A 16541-nucleotide genomic window follows, 5' to 3' on the forward strand; every position below is an offset into this window, starting at 1 on the left:
GGTGGCTAAAGGGGAAGGAAGGGTGGGTCGGGAGGGCCCGGAGGGCCAGAAGGGCCGGGAGGGCCGGGAGGGCCGGGAGGGCCGGGAGGGCCTGCAGAGCCTTGAGGCTCAACATGCAGGACGACTTCGAATATGATGCCCTGACTTTTAGAGCCCCTCAGCGGACTCGCTGGTACACCCGCCTGTGGCCCGCATGCCTGGGTCATGGGTGCTTTGGTCGGAAAAGGCCGCAATTTCAACTGTACCTAATTGGGTATGACCCTGTGGGTCATCTACAAAGGGCGGCCAGCGTGGGTGATGTGGCATTAGTTCAAAAATTCATCAATGGCAGCGAATACCACATAAACGAATTCGACAGGAGGGGAAGGTAATGGGGCCCAGGGATGGTGAGGGGCAGGAGGGGTGGAAAATGTTGGGGACAGTCAGGGTCTACCAGGGAGAAACATACTTTCTAGATCTGCAGCCTGAGGGAGGGCAGAGGTCATACTGCTTAAGGCTCTTCTTTCATGGAGACCACTGGGCTTTGTGCCTGCTTTAGGCTCGTAGGCACCTGCTCACCTTGGAAGGGCCTTCTTTAAGAAAGCCAAACAAAAAACTTCAGTTAGTTTACAAATCCTTTTACATTGTCTCTTTTAGAGCACTTTATTGGGTGCTTTAAAGGGATTTAGCTAAGAAAACCATGTACATTTTTTTATGTGTGCACTTAAAATTTTATAGGTTTGAGTGTTTTGCCTGCATGTATTTTCAACATAACACACACACATAAGAAGAGGGTGTTGGATCTCCTGGAAGTGGAGTTATGGACAGTTGTGATCTGCTATATGGGTGATAGGAATCAAACCCAGGTCCTCTACAGAAAAACTAGAGCTTGTAAATGCCAAGCCATCTCTCCAGCCCTTAATGTATATGTTTTTAATGCAACACAGAAAATTATATCATGAGATAAATTTTCCCATAAAATGTCAACTCGAATCCAAAAAAAAAAACCAACAAGAAAACTTATGTCAGTTTCATGCTCGCTGAGGAATCTCATAAGGAAATTTTCAACTTGAACTATAACTCTGTCTCCCTGCCCCTTATATACCTGTTGTGTGTGCTTTGATTTTGGTACATAAGTGAAGGCTAGTGGTTGAAATTCTCTTCAAAAATTTCTTTTCATCACATTACAAAAATCATAAGTGTGTGGGGCTCCTGTGCCCCAACCATGCCAAGTAAGTGTGTGAATTTCAGGAGAGAACTGTATTTGACCATTGTGTTCTGCCATGTTGTGGGCTCTGGGAATTGAACTCAGGCCATTGGATCTGCCAGTGGGTGCCCTCACCTGATGAACCACCCTGTGGTTTCTACATCTCAGCTTTTGAGACAGATTCTCTCACCCAAATCCCCACTGTGTTTGACTGATTGTCTTGGAGTATACTGACTCACCTAGACTTGCAGGCAAGCAAGCTTTGGGGATCCTCCTGGATCCACATCTCCAGCACCAGATTCTCAAGGTGCTTGGGGTTCTGAAGTCGGTGTCTCAGGCTTGCAGGGTGAGTGCTTAGCAACTGAGTTTAAACAATCACTGCAGCCCTCTTTCCTAGTCCTTGTTTCTTATTTCTCACTAGATCATAGGCAGGAAATAATGGCCCTCAACAGTAGATTCTCCAGAGCTCACATGCTTCTTGATCATGTCTGGAGTTGTGAGGTTATTTAGTCTATAGTTATTCAGTCTTCCAAATTAGAGTGTCATACAAATAATAGTAAGTCATTGTTTCAAAGTATTCTTTTGCTTAATAAATGTATCCATTCAAAACACTGAATTTTCCAGCTATATTTATCCATTCTGCCAATCCATTTATTCCCCACGTGTAACTTAGATATCTACTGTACAGCATACACATCTACTAGCTCTCAAGATCCTCTCATTCTGAAAATATTCATGTTTATCTGCCCAGTCAGCTTTACTTACATTCTATAAATTTAAATATTGAATAAAATGAAAGATGCCCAATTGCATCCCTAGTATTTTTTGGCTAAAAGCTTTTTGGAAATCAAAGCAAGAGAGCTATGAAGCCATGGATTATCTCCTTCTAGAGAGATTTGCTCAATTATGGTGCTAGATCATGGACACATTGAGAGGTTTAAGACAAAGGTATTTGCTACCTTCTGGTGTCTGTATTAACATGGATAGTCTGTCTATTGTCTGAGGACTATGCTGTGTTTCTGTTGGTAGCAAACATAGAAACATTACATCTGGGCACTGAGAAATGAAAACGTCAAAGTATTGATGACTGAGGATTTAGATTTTTGCTTGTTGTTATTTCTGTTCTAAATCTGTTTACATTTCATAGTCTTAAGAGCTGAAATTTACATAGATACATGTGACCTTTAGAATTATCATGGGCCTGTGGATTGTGTCGTTTCATTTGATGTAAGGCACAATGGATTACATGATGACCTTTTATTTTGTATGGCAGCAAAGTAGAAAGCATTGCTGATTATAGTCATAAAATATCATGAATTATAAGTGGCAGATGTCAGTGATGCTAAAGTGTGAAATAAAGAGTAAGGTAGGTGCAGTGGAACTGCCTGCATTCCTACCTACTGGGAGGATTACCAAGTTCAAGGCCAGCTTAGGTAATAGAGTTTTAAAATATTGTAAAGGTATTTGAATAAAAAATTTTGCATCTGCTGTAGTATAACATGAGTTCTGCGCTCATTGGGGTTTCTGTCCCGCCCAGTCCCCCAACCATTTAGTCCCAGAGAAAATAACACAGAGATCACCATAAGTTATAAAACCGATAGGCCCATTGGCTCAGTCTTTTTATTAGCTCTTGTAGCTTATATTAACCCATTATTCCTATCTGTGCTAGCCACATGGCTTGGTACCTTTTACAACGGGGCAGGTCACATGTTACTTTTTCGGTGGTCTGGGCTGGACTGGGGAAGAATAGGCTTCCTTCTTCCCAGAATACTCCTGTTCTCATCTCCTCACCTCTGCTTCCTGTCTGGTTGACCGGCCTATACTTCCTGCCTGGCCAATCAGCATTTATTTAAAACATGATTGACAGGGGCTGGAGAGATGGCTCAGAGGTTAAGAGCATTGCCTGCTCTTCCAAAGGTCCTGAGTTCAATTCCCATCTGTGATGCGGTCTGGTGCACTCTTCTGGCCTTCAAGCATACACACAGACAGAATATTGTATACATAATAAATCAATAAATATTTTTAAAAAATTTAAAACATGATTGACAGAATACAGACAATTCTCCCGCACCACTATCGGTATAATTCTGTTATTTCTCTTCATTGAAATACTGTGTTTGTTACCATTAGGAAGACCAATCATAATTATATCCAGCAAACACTGAGGTGTCAGGTGCTGGAAGCATTTGTATGTGCTCTTGAAGATGTGAGTTTTAAAATCACAGCAGCACTGTGTAAGACAGCTACAGTGTTGAATCCCCATTCTACAGATGGAGAGATTGAGTCATGGAGCTCATAGGAAGTCTAAGTGGTAACTAACAACCAACAGTGATTAGGGTAGGATTCAAATCCAAGCTGAGTTCATTCTAAGAGGTGTTCTCCTGTAATCCAGAGAGGCTGCTCTGAGGAAGGATGAAGCTTGTGATAGAGCACTTTCCTTGACTGGGACTATATGTCTAGCACAGCAAATGAACACCTAAGTAGAGAAATAAGTAAATAAGAAAATTTTAGTTTCTTCTTTTACATCAGAAGGAACTGCACTTTGCCATATAGTATTTACACTTGAATGTACCTTTACATAGTAATCTTTAATTTCCTAAAATGTCCTCTCAATTTGTAGGACATCACTACACTACGCATGTGCCCATATCCATCCCAACGTGATAGCATGGATAGTATCCAACGACTGTACGGACATCAATATTCAGGACGACGAAGGCTGCACGCCCTTAATTAAGGTAGCTATCGGGCAAGAGTTTTGGTATAAAATTGATTAGATATTATCCTTGTTTGGTTTTTGTTACTGTGATGAAACACTGGCCAAAACCAGCTTGAGAAAAGAAATATTTGTTCGGCCTACAATTCCACATCACAGTCAGTCATGAAGGGAAACCAGGGCAGAAGCTCAATCAGGACTAGAGGCAGGAAATGAAGCAGAGGTCATGGGGGGATGCTGCGCCCCCATGGCTTTTTCCAAGGCTTGCTTAGATTTCTTATACTACCCAGGACCACCTCCCTATTCATGCCACCTCCCCTAGGAAGCTGTGCCCTCCCATATCAACCTCAATCAAGAAAATGCTCTACAGACTTCCCCGAGTCCAGGCTGGTAGAGGCGATCCTTCAAATGGGGTTCCTTCTTTCCCAGTGTCTTCAGCCTGTGTCAAATTATCAAAACAAGCAAATGAACAAGCAACCTCCCCCACTGCAACAATGGCCAAACAGTGCTGGTGAAATGCTTTAATATCTAGGTGTAGTGGAAAACTTTGGTGGGGAGGTCATAAATTTAGGCAAGCCTGGGGTACTTGAGAGGCCCCAGTCTCAAAAAAGAGATAATATGCATAACCTAAACAATTGGTCTGATCCAAGAGTAACTATTCAATGCAATTGTTGGAATGCTTATCCTGACTTTCTTGAATTCAGTATCTCTTTCTTTCTACAATACCCACAGGCGACCCAGAGGGACAACGTGGAGTGTGTCTCCATACTACTCAAGCAGGGTGCTGATCCCCACATCGTAGATTTCGGTGGGGATGCAGCTCTACACCATGCAGTTGTCCGAGGAAATATAACAATTGCTTGAAAACTGCTTAAATATAAGGCAAATATTGACTCCAAAACAGAGGTAAAAATCATTCAACTTCATTTGCAATGTACTTCCAGCAATGACACTCAGATCACTTTCCATATTCTGAAGCTCAAGCAGACTCACTGAATCTGTTCAGAGTCAAACATTTTTCCCAATCTGTTTTTTTTACAGTTTTGCAGGTAACTTAAAGGAACTCAGCATAGCACATTTTGTTTCAGACTTGGGCTTTACTTTAAAATTGAACAAGTAAAGTACTCGAGCCCACATGTACTTCACATACACACAAACAATAAAAAATAATGTTAAGGTAAATGTCTGTAGAAAACACCAGAAATCTGTTAAAGTTAAGAAGCTACTGATGTGGTTTGTCTCCCAGAGATGAGGATAGAGTGAAAAGGTCACATGCACACAGACAAATGTGGAAATTGGATCATTGAAGAAAACATACTGAGTAGACATCTTTATTTAACTTTTTCAAATTTTCTATGTTCATAATGAAGGGGCCAAAATGTGACTCCATCTTAGACAAGTAGTGACTCCATTTTGATTAATGACCTAAGCCTGAATCCAGGAAGTTCCCCAGTCAAGTTTAGCCAATCAGCTAAACAGTTTCAAACCTGGCCTTATAAGGCTGGGAGACCCAGAGTTGCAGGATCTGGTTGCTACTGACCATATGTGACAGAAAAATCCAACAACGGATGAAACTGTTACTAGTCCTGTAAAATCAACGTGCACCTCATGTAACTACTCCCTGACTGCCCAATTATAAAAAAGATACTTAGAATTCCCCATATCCCTTTTAAAAGGGCATGCATGTCTTTGTCCTTGGTCCTCATTAACATTTTATATGGGTGATAGACTGCATGCTGGCAATTTCTGAAGAATAAGCACTCTTTGGGTTTGCATACCATTTGAGTCTGGGGTCTTCCTCCAGCATTTTTTTGGACCACTACAATAGGGAATGATGTTTGGTTTGTGAGATAATTTTTAGTTTAGGGAAAATATAGTTTTGAAAAACAGATTGAGAAACTGCTCCAGAGATGCCACTTGAGTCCACTCATTCAACAGAGGCACACCAAATCTAACTCAATGTTTTAGGGTTGGGAAATGGAGGCACATCTCCATGGAGCTAAGAAGCTTGGAACCAGCGAGCATTTGTGGGAAGTTCTGGAGTTGAGTGGTGTTCACGGGCAGTGTTGGACAGGGGAAGGTGTGTCAAAGGGAAAGGAGCCCCTGTGTGTATGAATCTGCAGAAAGGGCTGAAGGAAAATCTATCCTTTTGTGACTTTTTGTTTACAAAATCTGTGATACTTTTTCAGTTGAGAAGCATGTAATTTCTAAAATGAATTTTTTCTTTACAGTATGGGATGACCCCATATAAACTCACGCTATATGGAAGGCAACACCAAATGGCCGAGTTTTTAATAAAGAACGGGGCGGAAGCACATTCGGGGATGAAGCCAAATAGGTACAGTTTCTTCTTTTTACAATCTTAGTGCTGTTCTTGAGGGTGATATTGCTTAAGTAATGAACACTAAAGTAGTAGAGGGAATATGGCTTCAACTCAGAAGCACATATTGAGAAAGCCTAGCTCATAGAGAATGTGAACTGGAAAGAGACTCTTCCAACATAAACAAAGAAACAGTGTGTATGAGGGCGCAACTTCCCAGTTAGAAACAAGTTTGTCATTTCTAATCTGATTTGATTGGCAATTTTCTACTAGTTAAGGAAACTTCACATTAATGTTGTTTACATTGAAAAGTGTCAACTTTATTTTCAACACTGAAATTTTTAGTGTTTTTCATTTTGTGTGTGTTTGTACTTTACATATTTTTCTGTGCTTTGCATATTTCTCTGTGCAGACATGAAGGAAAGAGGAGGATATTGGTGTCTTGTATCATTCTCTAACTTATCCACTTGACATAAGATCTCTGATTGACCCTAAAGCTGGTCTGGCAGCCAATAAGCCCAAATGCTAGCCTGTCTCTTCCACCCACAGGACTGGGGTGACATGTGCATTCTTTGTGTCTGTGCCCAGTTTTTATGTGGATGCTGAGGATTTAAACTCAGGTTGTTGTGTATGGGCAGCAAACATCTTATTGACTGAGCCATCTCCAAAACCACTGGCTTTTTAAATTTTTATTTTTAAATAGAACTACGACTGAGTCTTCACTGAATGTTGCATAGATTGCAATAAGTTGAAACTACAAAAGCAACAAAAAACTTTAAGACAGGGATCAATGTTGAATTACATAAATGCAAAAATGTTACTTAGTATGCAGGTAAGAAATCTTTCAACAGAGTTTCTCTAAGGACCAAACCCACCCAACACTACATGTTTGTATTCTAAAGGACCTCTGAAAATCCTGATGTGCCTGAATCTAGAACAGAGGACAAGGGCAGTACCTCTGCTATTAAGGTAAAATTCTCCTTTGTGAAATTTGTTGTCTTATGAATTTTGTTAAAATGCTGCAGCAGTCCACCTATCACAGTTTTATATATATGGAGATTTGGTCAGAGAAAAGCGTTTGGTATTTGTGAACCATCCTGTCTATAAATTCCAGTGAGCAGTAAGTCCTTGCAGGTAGCAGTGGCCCAATAGGAGAATGAGCTGGAAACACAGGAAGGTGCCTGATGTTTGACCAAGGATGGTTTGCAGAAATAAATACACATTAGACTGATTTTAAAAACGACCGAGGTAATGCACCTGAATACATTTTAACGGGTCCAGTTATTGCAGTGGTCCAGGCATCACCCAGGTGCCTTTTCCTTCAGCATAATTGCAGGTAGGTTTTCTCTTCCCTTTGATATTCCTATTTCAGGATCACAGATAAGAGCATCTCCTCTGTTTATCTCTTTGTTTCTGTGTTTACACTAGCAAGAAATTGTGGAAATTCAGCTATTTGTAATGTGTTCAACCAAGGTTTCATTATGAAGAGATTACAGCGTATTTTCTATTTGATTCCACTAGGAGGATAATGAAATCTCTTCCTCCAGTCACACAGTAAGTATTTTCCCCAATTAGCCAGCAGTTGTGGATGTTAAGATTCAATTACCATATAGTAACACTTTGATTTCTGGATATTTGCTCTGTATTTGACACTAATATACACTCTGATTCTTTGTATCATGTTCACACATTTACAATATTGTAGGGTTGTAATTAGACATTTATCTATTCATAGTAAAGTGACCTCATCACCATGCACTGCTGGAGGTTCGGAAACCTGTTTGTAACCTGGAGCCCTAAAGTAAGGGTTTGTGTGAATCAGAAGTTGAATATTAATGACTTTTGAATGTGACTCAGTGGACCAATGGGTTTCTCTAAAGCAGTTTCACAGATACTATGATATGGAGGACACTAGTAAGCGAGAGTTTATTTACAAATAGAAAATGACATGCATTTTGCATCCCAAACACAGAAGAGAAACTCTGATGAAAGGGGCCTATTAAAATTAATAATCATCTCACATGAGATTCAGAAATTTTAAAATATAGTGAGTTCAGTTCAGTCTCAGTCACAGGGAAAAACCCAGTTTCTCAGTTCATGATTTTCTCAATCTAGTTAGCAGAAATATTTTTTACTTCTTGATGATATCACAGTAATTTGTAAATAGATAAGCATATTAGCAGATATTTTACTTTTAAGTAATAGTTTCTACTTTCCATGTTTCAATACCCTGTCCTGGTAAGGGATAAAGTAGTTTTGAAATTGTGCACCCCAAATCAAAAGAGTTCATTTCCTAATCAAACCAGGAAAGTCGATCCTCTGTCTTTTCATTGCAGAACATACAGAAACAATTTCTATATTCTAACAAGATGGCCACAATAAAGAAGAGGGAACAAGCAGTTCTGAGAAAATCAGTGATGAACCTAAGTTCTCTGGGAGAGGCAATGCCTGAATACTCTAGAAAAAAATGCTTGATTGTATTGAAAAGTAACATAATTGCTTATGAGGGGAGTGATGCCTTTGTGTATCTATGTCTGCAGAGTTGCAAATAGTGTCAGAAAAGAGGAACCCAGCCCCAAATATATCCTTCACCTCCTTCATACCCTCACTCCTGGGAATACCTATGCTAGCTAGTGACCTTCTTAGGCAGTAGATCTCAATCTCTCTAATGCTGTGACCATTTAATACAGTTCCTCATGTTGTGGTGACCATAACCGTAAAATGATTTTTGCTGCTAATTCATAACTTCATAACTGTAATTTTACATGCAGGCATGTATACACATGCACACACTCTCACATGCATGCACACAGGCACGTACACACACACCACCACCACCACCACTAAGCAAGAGAAATAGCGAGACAGAGAAAGAAGGGATAGCACATGTTTCAATGTTTAAATACTTTTGTTACCATTTAGGAGACTGGTTAACCTTTGGGGATATGGTCTAGCTAGCAGAATGTTGTCTGTGGTGGGTCTTAAAGGTCATCCCTATATTTGGAACCAGTTCTGGGTTGTATGCTTCCCTGTCTACCAGCCTGTGAGAAGCAATAGACCACTGCCACAGGCAAAGCCTCCCTGTTTGCTTTCCCTACTTCAACTGCTGGAGGGAAAGTCATTCAGTTATAGCAGGGAAGGCAAGCAGGAGTTTCCTGTAGCCATGAGTCTTCCTTCCTTCCTTCCTTCCTTCCTTCCTTCCTTCCTTCCTTCAATAATCTGTCAGCATTTTGTCACAGCAGGTATAAAAGAAATAACCTTCATTGGTGTTTTTATTTATTTTATTCATTTTTTCTTTTATTATTTTAAGACAATCTTTTTTATTTTACATACCAATCCCAGATCGCTCTCCCTCTTTCTTCCCCTACCATCCCCCACCCTCTCCCCATCCATTTTGCAGAGAGGATGAGGTCTCCCATGTGGAGTCAACAAAGTCTGTCATATCCCTTGAGGCAGGACCAAGGCCATCTTCCCTGTATCTAGACTGAGCAAAGTATCCCTCTGAAGTAATAAGGGCGGCAGGGCTGCGTTCTCAGCACCCCTGGCCGCCTGCCCGGCTAGCTTATGCCCAAAATAATTACACAGACACTGTATTCTTTTAAGCACTGCTTGGCCCTTCTGCCCTAGCCCTTACTGGCTAATTCTGATATCCCGATCAACCCATCTCTAATAATCGGTGAGCACCGGTCTTACCGGGAAGATTCTAGCCTAGTCCATCCTGGGTCGAGCTTCATCCCGGGAGCGGGGCATGGCGTCTCTCTCAGGCGTCTGCTGCTGAGAGGAGAGCTTTCTGACCTCACTTCCTCTGACCTCACTTTCTCTGACCTCACTTCCTCTTCCTCCCAGCGTTCTGTCCTGTTTTTCTCCTCCCACCTATCCTCTAACCAATAAAATGGGCCAGGGCAGTGCCTTTATTAGCCAATGACCTTCCTCCATCATTTCCCCTTTTTCGGTTTAAACAAAAAAAAAAGGCTTTAACTTTAACATAGCAAAATTACATATAACAAAACAGTTATCAAGTAAAAGTTACAATAATCTTTATCATAACTAAGGAAAACTATAACTATAACTAACTATTCTTAACTCCATCAAAGACTCCAGAAAGATACAATACTACCTAAGCAAACAAGAAAAAAGCAACCTTCAAAACTCTAGAAATGACAGAGACATCTTGCTGCCTGGACAGTCACCCAAAGTTCCTCTGTACCGTTGGGGCATCCATCTTCAGCCTTCAGGCCCATGCTATCCAGCAGACATTTCCATAAAGCAGGAAAATTCAAAGTCAGTTCAGTCACTATCTGTTGTGTCCTGCAGAATGCCTCGCAGACTCTTTCATGAATCAGGAACCCCGAAAGATCATCTCACCTTAGGCAAGTTCAGTAGTCCTCTCTCTGCGGGTTCTCTGTGTCCAGTTTATGCAATAGTCCAGGCAAGAGCAGTTTCTTGCCCAAATGGCTATCAAACTCCATAAGGTGCCTCTTCGATGCCCATCTTCCTCTTGAAGTACATTGGTGCTGCCAGGAGCAGAGTGTCTCATTGTCATGAAAAGTCCTCAGTTATTAAAACATTAAATGTCCTATTCTGTAATCTTTGAAAGACATGAAGAATGTCTATCTAAAATATATCTCTATATATCTAGAAAATCTAACTAACATGACTACAAGCTTTACTATTATTGATGATTATCCATTAACAACCTATATTTCTTAATTATACAGTACATATTTAAATGAACTACACAATCACAATACCTTAATCAAAATCAGAAACACTTATACATATAACAAAATTGACCTTAAATCTCTATCAATAAAGCAAAATCTATACTAATGCAAATTATTCATATCTATATCATATCCCCCTTTAAATGTAAAAGGACGTTTATAAACCATATTTGGGAACATGGGCACAGTTTTTTCTCTCCAAACTGCTTCCTGCTGAATGGGGGCGTCGTTAATTAGGTCTTTCATGGTACAACCTGTGTGCTAGTTTCATCTCAGTTGGCAGTTGAGCGAAGCAATTTTTTGAAGGCGTTCACACCAACCCTTCAGGAGGGCGTGGTCCATCATACCAAATCGGAATAGAAGAAATGAACAGCGTCTCATCCTCTGTGAAAACAAAATAAGAAACTCCTTTCCAAAGTATCATATCCTTAGATCCAAATTCATAATATCTATGTTGGATTAGTTCAGCAGTATTTATAAATAAATATCTTTTAGCATCTGTTTCTCCTTCCTCAGCATTTAAACAATTCAAAGAGAGCATAATAGCATACAGTATCAAAAGTCTCTGTGTATTTTCCATCTTTGTAAGCTTTGTTTTAACCTCTATTTTGTTTATTCTTACTTTCAACTCTTTGCTTTTTGAGACAGGTTCTCTGTATCTTTGACCTGAAGTAACTCTGTAGACCAGGCTGTCTTTGAACTCTCAGAGATCCGCCTGTCTCTGCCTCCCAGGCATTCGGGATTAAAGGTGTATGCTACTACACCTTGAACTCACAGAGATCTGTTTGTCTCTGCCTTCTAGGCACTGGGATTAAAGGCGTGTGCTACCACACACAACAACTCTCTTCCTTTTTTTTTTTGTTTTTTTACTTTAAGAACTTCAACTTTTAGTCTTTATATATTTTTAACACACTGTAAACCATTTAAAAATTTTCTTTGTCTTTGAATCTCTCTTTACTGTATATCTCTCTTTTTCTGACCACATGAGTCTTTAATTTACCAAGCAATGTCAGTAGGATTAAAGGCGTGGCTTTGCCAGCTAGATCCAGTCCATTCCTTAGCTTTCCAGCCTCATGGCTGAGGTACTGGCTGTAGCCAGCAAGCGAGCTTCAGCAGCCTGTGCTAACAAACCGCACAAACCGCCTGCGTAAAAGAGTCAGAGTTTGTCCTGGCAGGACAGCCCAGAAAGCCGGCATTTTTAAATGGCGCAGCTTTTTTCCTGCTACAGCTGAAAACCGAAAAGCATGCATTCAGCTTTTCGTCAACACCATTTAAGTGTTTCGTGGCAGGACCTCTTAATGAGCTGCAGGACTTTGCAGCTGAAGCTGAGTCAGGAAGCCTCTCTTAGATGAGGTGCTTTCTTGCCTCTAGCAGGCAGAGTAGAACCGAGAAATTGCTGCTACCAAAAAACCAGGCACAATGCTTTCATTTTGTTCTAGAATTATTTCCCAAGCTGTCTCAGGCTTTATGTGGAAGCAGTTGTCCACGTGGGCGCCATATGAAGTAATAAGGGCGGCAGGGCTGCGTTCTCAGCACCCCTGGCCGCCTGCCCGGCTAGCTTATGCCCAAAATAATTACACAGACACTGTATTCTTTTAAGCACTGCTTGGCCCTTCTGCCCTAGCCCTTACTGGCTAATTCTGATATCCCGATCAACCCATCTCTAATAATCGGTGAGCACCGGTCTTACCGGGAAGATTCTAGCCTAGTCCATCCTGGGTCGAGCTTCATCCCGGGAGCGGGGCATGGCGTCTCTCTCAGGCGTCTGCTGCTGAGAGGAGAGCTTTCTGACCTCACTTCCTCTGACCTCACTTTCTCTGACCTCACTTCCTCTTCCTCCCAGCGTTCTGTCCTGTTTTTCTCCTCCCACCTATCCTCTAACCAATAAAATGGGCCAGGGCAGTGCCTTTATTAGCCAATGACCTTCCTCCATCATCCCTCCATAGGGAATGGGCACCAAAACAGCCAGTTTACACACTAGGGATAAATAAAACCTGGTCCCATTTTTTGTGGCCCAACAAAGCTGTCCAAGCCATATAACTGTCACCCATATTCAGCGGTCCTATGCAGGTTCCCCAGTTGTCAGTCAAGAGCCAGTGAGCTCCCACTTTCTTGGGTCAGCTTTTTCTGTGGGTTTCTCTAAATTCAACCACATACCCGGTAACAAAGCAAATCTCAACAGATTAAAAAAAAATTGAAATAACCACGTCTTATCGGATCACCTTTGGTTTAAAGTCAGAATTCAACAACACTAATTGCAAAAATCCCACAAACTCATGGAAACTGAACAATTCTCAATAAAAATAAAGGAAGACTTCCTAGAATTTAGTGAACATGAATGTACAACATACCCAATTCTTTGAGATACTTTGAAAGCAGTACTAACAGGAAAATTCTTAGCAAGAAGTGCCTACATAAAGAACCTGAAAAAATCTCACACTACAGTCTTAACGGCACACTAGAAAGCTGTAGAATAAATAAAAACAGCAAACTCACCCAGGAGGAGATGGCAGGGAATAATCAAATTGAGGACTGAAATCAATAAAACAGAAACAAAGAAAACAATACAAAGAGTCAGTGGGACAAAGAGCTGCTTTTTTTGTGGAATATCAACAATACAGACAAACGCTTATCTAAAGAACCCAAAAGAAAAATAGAGAATATCCAAATTAACAAAATCAGAAATGAGAAGGGGGACATAACATCAGACACTGAGGAAATCCAGAGAATCATCAGATCATACTTGAAACGTGTACTCCACAAAATTGGAAAATGTAAAGGAAATGGACAAATTTCTTTTGTGTTTTTTATTGATTTTTATTGAGCTCTACATTTTTCTCTGCTCCCCTCCCTGCTTCTCCCCCTTCAACTCTCCCCCAAGGTCCCCATACTCCCAATTTACTCAGGAGAGCTTGTCTTTTTCTACTTCCCATGAAGATTAAATCTATGTAAATCTATCTTAGTATCCTCATTGTTGTCTAAGTTCTCTGGGATCGTGGTTTGTAGGCTGGCTTTCTTTGCTTTATGTTTAAAAACCACCTATGAGTGAATACATGCGATAATTGTCTTTCTGTGTCTAGGTTACCTCACTCAAAATAATGTTTTCTAGCTCCATCAATATTCATGCAAAATTCAAGATAAGGTATAAAGCAAGTAAAAGAGCTAGTTCTGTTTGTAGACCTTACTTACACCACTTACCAATCTCTAATACAAATGGTTAAGAGCTAGCTCATTACCTTGAAGCATTTCAGTTCAACATTAGGAGAGACAGGGGCAGATTCGACATAATTATTACACCCAATGAAACCATTGGTAACTGTAATTTTAATATTTTTAAAACTAAACTCAAGTGTTCTGTCTTTTAGGCCTAATCCAATTTGGCTTCTAAATGATTATTAGCTATGATGTATGATCAAATGAGTAATTGGTCAAGGGAGGTCTTAGCAGGGAGATAGATCTCAAGAGATTTTAATGAGCAGACATTCACATGCCAGACATCTTCCAAGATTTCAGTGAAAATTCATTAGCATACAAAGTAACATGATTAATACAAATGGAATTATTAGACTAATGCAGAGGTTTTTGGCTGATACAGAAAGTCAATGGTAATGTGATGAATGTGGCAACCATGGAGTGTTGCCCTCAGCATGAAGGGAACAACATCTTGGATAAGCAAAGGATTAGACTACAAACCACAATATCACTAACAGATTAAGACATTAGCATATTCTTGAGGCAACTAAAGCAAAACATCAGTGGTTTCTATCCTTCAAAAATGCGACTGAAATAAAAGCAGGCATCACTTTTCTGGGGTTAGAATTGCATAAAACGATATTAATACATGAGTTCTCCAGAATCCGTTATCTGGTAATTGCAGCATAATGAGTATAAAATCACCAAACTCAGCGAGATAATATTGGCTCCCCATGCTAACAGAATATTAAGTAGGAGACTTCATGAAGAGGTCAGCCAGACATGCTGAGAAAGGACACAGGCCCCAAAGGCACAAAGATGATGCTATGTCTAGGGAAAAAAACCCACACATCTCAATGAGTTTACTCCATATTCATTCTGAACTGTTAAAAACCAATCTCTGTCTCTATCTTCAACTCTCTCCCCTCTCAAACACAGTCAATTTTCAAAAAAGGTAAAACACACACACAAACACAGAAACACATACACACATGAGAACAGGTCAGACCACTAAATGGTAACTCTAATGAACTGAGTTCCATCTCAGAGAATACAATAAACAGCAAGTGTCTGACATACATAATCCCAATACGCTGATATCTCGATTAGAAGCGGAGAGTAGAACAGCCGGAAACCTACAAACCAGCCAGATTGAACAATGAAGAGCAGCTGAATCACTGAAAGATCATCTCATAACAGGGAAAAGGAGAGAGCCATTCCTGAAGGTCTTCTTTGCACCTCACAAACAGAAACACAAATACACATACACACACACATACAGAGACACAACACACATACACATGACCCAGAGCACGACCCTTTTAAGATTCTTAAACTCTGGGCTTTGAATTAAACAGAAAGGAAGCAAAGGTTACACAATAACAGTAGTCACAGTGATAAAATTTCGCTGAGCAAACAAATATTTGGGGACTATAAATCAAGACCCTAGCATTAACAGAAAAGTTCTTCTGAAGTGAATAAAAATTAGTGACATTTTAATGAAAACTTACATCTCAAACTTTCCTTAAAGGTTGAAGAAACCAAGAAAGAAGAATTTCGTCCTGCAAAGGATGAGGATGGCATTGTGCCCCTGCCTACCGCCAACACTGAATTACCTTCATCTCCAGGTACAAGTCACAGAGGTGACACTCTTCAGGATTCGGAGAAAATTACACTTCACGACACCACAATGGATCACACACGTTCTTTAGGACTTACACTGGGCATTAAGGGGAGGCCACATGCTGACTCTGAGCTTCCCCTTGGTAGCCACACTGGAGACAACATGGACCCTCTGCAACATTATTTATTTGACAGTTAAAAAAAATTTGGAATGTATTTGAAAACAATCACAACCATGAACTTTGTTACAAGAAGGGGCCCTCTCAGTTCTCCACAATGATACTAAGTATGCTCACAAGGGGTTCCCATTGTTAAGTCTTAAAACAAGCATCTTTTTTTTTTCATTTTAATAAAAATTTATTGAAATTTCACTGATGTTTTTAAGGAGGAGAATTACAGAAAACTCATCAAGTACTAAACACAAAATATGCCTTCATGGATTTTTTTTTAAAAAAAGATTTTTGTTATTTTGTTTTGCCTTTCATGGTTGTTTGAATGAGTCCCTCTCTGTACACCACCTAGATGAACAAATGAAAGAAAACCTCACTTAGGTTAGAAGATACCAGAGACAAATGAGGATGAAGAATTAGGAAGGTTATGGCAGCCTCTGCTCCCATGACAATCTCATTCCCTCCCAGGGTGTCAGAGCTTAGGGAAAGGGCCAATACCTCCCCAATTTTGGTGAAAATAGGAAATAGTATTCCCAACCTCCCCACCCCACCCCCGCCACCAGCTCTCGAACAATTAAAATTGCAGCCAGCTCTATTTGAAAGCATTAGA

General features: G+C 40.3%; 1 long non-coding RNA gene across 1 annotated transcript; it reads left to right on the top strand.

The window, feature by feature from the left end:
* Positions 1-6196: 6196 nt before the first annotated feature.
* LOC121459287 lies at positions 6197-15727 on the top strand. The gene is made up of 4 exons (XR_005975951.1): positions 6197-6240; positions 7125-7191; positions 7744-7776; positions 15670-15727. It is a non-coding gene; the product is annotated as an uncharacterized LOC121459287 (long non-coding RNA).
* The last annotated feature ends 814 nt before the right edge of the window (positions 15728-16541 follow it).

The sequence above is a fragment of the Microtus oregoni genome, unplaced genomic scaffold (assembly GCF_018167655.1).
Source record: "Microtus oregoni isolate MIOR12 unplaced genomic scaffold, Mior012 000019F_ref0000042, whole genome shotgun sequence".
Classification (NCBI taxonomy): Eukaryota; Metazoa; Chordata; class Mammalia; order Rodentia; family Cricetidae; genus Microtus; species Microtus oregoni.